The 5415-nt window shown below is 30.3% G+C and overlaps 1 non-coding gene across 1 annotated transcript; it reads left to right on the top strand.

The window, feature by feature from the left end:
• Positions 1 to 2775: 2775 nt before the first annotated feature.
• Positions 2776 to 2848, top strand: TRNAR-ACG (transfer RNA arginine (anticodon ACG)). Its single transcript has one exon. It is a non-coding gene; the product is annotated as a tRNA-Arg (tRNA).
• Positions 2849 to 5415: the final 2567 nt, after the last annotated feature.

Raw genomic sequence — 5415 nt, 5'->3', positions numbered from 1 at the left:
TATGTAGTTCATGGGAGTATGGGGAGGGGGGTGAGGGTAAACGGAGCCTGACGTTGGAGTAAGTGACAAAGGAAGGGTTGTGAATTACTGGTCGCGAGGGTGATAATTTATTTCGTTTATTCCGAAGTACACTTAATCCTTTCTCTACCGAGTCCCAGTACCCCCCTCCCCTCCTCCTCCCCTCCCTATCCGTCCCCTTATCATCTGTGGGTGGTAAAAAGAGGTAAAACGATTGGTGGAGCTGAGAAACTCATGGGATCAAATATTACAATTGGGAGAATATAATGTTTTACATGAAATACAAGTTTTTCTTCATATTAAAATATGTATTATAAAAAAAATGTTACAAAGGTAGAGAAGCCGTGAAATCAATTATAATGTTCGTAAGTACGTCCGTATGGTATTGATGCTCAAGGTTGCATTGAATGGATTTTGGTAAGATATTGGTCTTTGACAAATGAACTTGATAAAGACAGACAAGGTAAGTTAAAACTAGAAATGGAAAAGGTGCCCTTTTACTCGACTCAGAGAAAGAAAAAGCCTTTTTATTCAAATTAGTTTTTTTTTCTCTCTGTCTCTCTCTCTCTCTCTTCTGTAATATTGGTATAATTTAGCCAAGGGAGATGGAAATTTGTATTAAAAGGAGATGGGATCTCTTCTATTTAGTAAAGATATAAGTGGCAAACTATGCTTTCACAAATAAATAAACTCATTAACTGGACATTGGCATTGCTTAATTAAGACCGTTACTATTATTGATTTTGATAATTACAGGTTCAAGGTCATTAACCGTTATATGCATATGTCATAATAGGATGTATTTTGTTATTATTAGAGTTTGATCCATTTTTATTAGAATTTCCTTTTCTTACTTTTCCTATATTCTACTTGTCTCAATTCCCTCATTTCTATAATTATAATATTAATGATTTTATGATGATTATCATTATTGCCCTTGTTATTGCTATTACTATTATTATGAATGATATCATTATCATAATCGCCATCATGATAACCATAATTATACTCATCATCATCATCATTCTTTTCATCATCCTCATCATAATCCTTATCATCATTATCATCATCGTTATAAATATCCTAAATATTATTAGCATGACACTGATAATGATGATGATGATAAGAAGAAGTAGAAGAAAAATAACCACGATCATTATCATCATGAACATCCCCATCATCATCATCATCATTATCATAATCCCCACAATCATTAAGTCCCTCTTTCTGTCTTCCTTTCTCTCACATAACACATACTCCTCCCACCTTCTTTTCAATCTCTCTCTCACTTCCTTCCTCTGTCCTCTCTTCCAAGCCTGGGAACATAGCACGAGCGCCTTTTGTCCTTTCTCTCAGTAGATACCAAGAACGAGTACAATGGAAAACTACTGCTAAAGCTGTACGTCTTCATCGTGTGAGCCTTTGAGCAACGTTTGTAACACTGAATCAGCTGACGTTTGCAACACTGAATCAGCTGACGTAAGCAGGGACTCTTTGAAGTATATATTTTTTTCTTTGTTGTTGTTTTTTTATCATTAGTATTATTGGCATTGTCATTATTAGTAGTAGTAGTATTGTCATTATAATCATGATCATTAGTGTCACTATCACGATCATTATAATCATCATTATCATCACTGTTATTATTGTTATCATTGACTCATCCTCACTATCATTTTTTTTTTTTTTTTATCTTTATCATTATTATTGTCATTCTTGCTATTATTTGATTATTGTTGCTATTGTTACTATTGATATAATTATTATTATCATTGGTATCATGGTCATGTTAATCATTATCATCATTTGTTCGCATTATCATAAGCATTGTCACTGTTGTTATCACTATAGTTATTATTATTATTATATCAGAACCTTCATCATTATTATTATCCTTTTTCATATTATTATATTTTCCCTTTTTATCTCTCCTTAGGGGGAAAATTCACTTTCACTTCTTTTTTTCTTTTTTCTTTTTCTTTACATATTTTCTATTCGAAACAGAAATATTCAAAGCATAAATCACAAATGCAAAATTCATAGATCAACAGACAAATAAAAAGAAGAGATAAAAAACGCATTATTTTTTATTTATCTACTGAATATGAAGTTATGATAGATGTAAACTTAATTTGATTTTGATCTTAAAGATATAACTTTTATATATTCAAAGTTAAAGACGATTTTTTCATGGAAAATTAAAAAGCTCTGCACTGTAATGGAAATAGTATATTATCACCATAGAACAAAGCCGTCTAGTAAAAAATATTCCTTAATTACATAATGATATGAATTGCAACTTCCTTTGAGCATTCTTTTATGAATGCCTGCGCCAGAAAGGATGAAAATTCTTGCACGAATGTTCATATCATCAAGCTGTTTGAAATATACCTACACTCTCTCTCTCTCTCTCTCTCTCTCTCTCTCTCTCTCTCTCTCTCTCTCTCTCTCTCTCTCTCTCTTTCTCTCTCTCTCTCTCTCTTTCTCTCTCTCTCTCTATTACATACAATATATTCATCCATCAATCGATATTGCTTTTAATCCATCTATGTACCTTTCTTTATATATATGTATATCTATCGAGGCTCATGATAATCTAGATTTCATATCTCGAATTCAAACATGGACAGCTAAATTATTATATGTTACGCATAAATCCGGTACACATAACTACTGTCTACTCAAAAAGATATAAAACTAGTTACTTGAAGCCTAAAAACAAGCGATCAATCAAAGAACAAACCATTTCGTATCCAAGGCCTTGTGGCGCAACGGATAACGCGTCTGACTACGGATCAGAAGATTCCAGGTTCGAATCCTGGCAAGGTCGAAATGTAATTTAAATATAATACAGTATTTTCGCAATTAAAATCGATGTAAAGAGAATTCTGGCATCTATTTATGTAGCTATTTACCTATCTCTATCTCTCTTTTTCTCTTTCCCTCTCTCTCTCCCTCCCTCCCTCCTCCCTCTCTCTCTCTCTCTCTCTCTCTCTCTCTCTCTCTCTCTCTCTCTCTCTCTCTCTCTCTCTCTCTCTCTCTCTCTCTCTCTCTTCTTTCTTTCTTTCTCTCTCTCTTCTCTCTCTCTCTCTCTCTCTCTCTCTCTCTCTCTCTCTCTCTCTCTCTCTCTCTCTCTCTCTCTCTCTCTCTCTCTCTCTCTCTCTCTCTCTCTCTCTCTCTCTTTTTCTTTCTTCTCCCAAGGTTGCCTCTGGATGGCTCGCAATAATTTTATCTTTCTTTAGAACGTTTTTTATACATCTAGCAAATGTTTTGTTTCAATTCTAGTTAATATTGAATGCAGCTCACAAAAACCACTAGTGATTACGAAAAAAATACATTTTAGATGTAGAAATATCAAATAAAAAATGCTCTTTCCTCACTTAAATATGTTTATGTTATCATTGAATATTCATTACTTTTCATGATTCAGAACGAAACACATTATTTTGATAATAAAATGAATAGAGGCAAAAAGACACATACAGAATCACCTAGGATTCCTAGAGATATGTAAATTCATATCCGCAGGGGAAAAACAAACAAATACTGATAACTACAGTAATAATGTTCTCATATGCGAATATTCAAAAGCAAAAAGGGAAGAACAAACAAACGAAAAATAAACTGGGATAAAATCGGGCCAAGCGAACAACAGCGAATTTTACAAGTGCACGAAATATTCTATTCCTTTCGTAAAAGAGACTATCAAAGAAGCATACATTTTTTTTCAATAGTTGCCAAGGGGCATTGCAACATTTTCAGAACCGATTCTATTTCATTCTTGGTTTATCATGTCGAATGCACTGTTTCCGGTGACTTTGCATATTTTGCCAAAGGGAGGAAGATATGCCCTTTTCATAATCATCGTTTGTGTCCTTTCATTCACGGACTAAATCTTGGCAAGAATCGTTTATAAATCGTTAACATCATTTACAGGTGACACATAGAATCATATATACATATATATATATATATATATATATATATATATATATATATATATTATATATATATATTATATATATATATATATAATATTTATATATATACATATATAAATAAATATATATATACAAATATGTATATATATATATATATATATATATATATATATATATATTTATATATATGTGTGTGTTTATACATATATATATATTCATATTTGTATGTATCTATCTGTCTATCTATCTATATACATATATATATACATATATGCATATACATATATATATATATATATATATATATATATATATATATATATATATATATATATATATATATATATATATTTCTTGTGTTTCTCTCTTTTCATCTTGTTTCATACAGAAATAACTGCAGATATAATTCCAATTTTTTCCTTCAAAAATGAGAATATTTTACATCAAGTAACAGACGGCATTGCAAATATTACAGAATCATAACAAATGTGTTAGCTAAAAAAAAAAAAAAAAAAAAAAAAAAAAAACAATGAAACTATGACACGTACAGGTTCTGTAATCAGTAACCTTTATGAGCTTCCATGTTAAAGAATTTCCAAATTACAGTGCAATTTCTAGCAATATGTCTTCATGAATACTTAGTACAGTATACCCTTGAAAATACGGTGCGAAAAGACCTTGAATCTAAATAGATAGTTAATGCTACTCATCCAGTTGCAATTAAATGCATTTTTTATTTGACTGATTTATATTCTCAAAAGTGTATTATATTTCTCTTCGTCAACCCTCTCTCTTCTTATTCATTTCCATACAGATATTTCTTTTCCTAATTATACTTCTATTTCTCTCTCTCTCTCTTTCTCTCTCTCTATCTATCTATCTTTCTCTTTCTCTTTCTCTTTCTCATCATTATGAATAATATCATTGCAGTTGTTGTTATTGTTCTCATTATCATACTGCTTGTCTTTGCCTGTCATTATTGGCAACTTTAATTACTATCATTCTTACTGGTAGCAGTAGGAGTGATTTTATAATTATTATCAATATCATTATTGTTGTAATCACTGTTATCCTCATCATTATCATCTTTATAGTTATAATTGTCGTTGTTGTTGTTATTATTGTTACCATCATTATCTTTAGCATTAATGATTATCTTTATTTTTATTATTATTATTATTATTGTTATTATTATCAATATCATTATTACTTTCAATATCATAACTGTTGTCATTATCTTTATTATCAATATTATCACAAATTTTATCATTTCCATCCTTATTATCATCATTTTTATTATTGGCATCAATTTCTTTTTTTTTTTTTTTTTTTTACTTCCATTATTATTTGAATCATCAAAATTGTCATCATCACCAATACTATGATCTTAATGTTGCCGTCAATATCATCATTTTAATCATTGTTATAATTTTCATTATCATTTCTGTCATCATTA

This window comes from Penaeus japonicus, unplaced genomic scaffold (genome assembly GCF_977035675.1).
Source record: "Penaeus japonicus unplaced genomic scaffold, GWHDUDI00000001_assembly GWHDUDI00000012, whole genome shotgun sequence".
NCBI lineage: Eukaryota > Metazoa > Arthropoda > Malacostraca > Decapoda > Penaeidae > Penaeus > Penaeus japonicus.
Note: the sequence above shows the minus strand (reverse complement) of the source record. Positions and strands in the feature narration are given on the sequence as shown.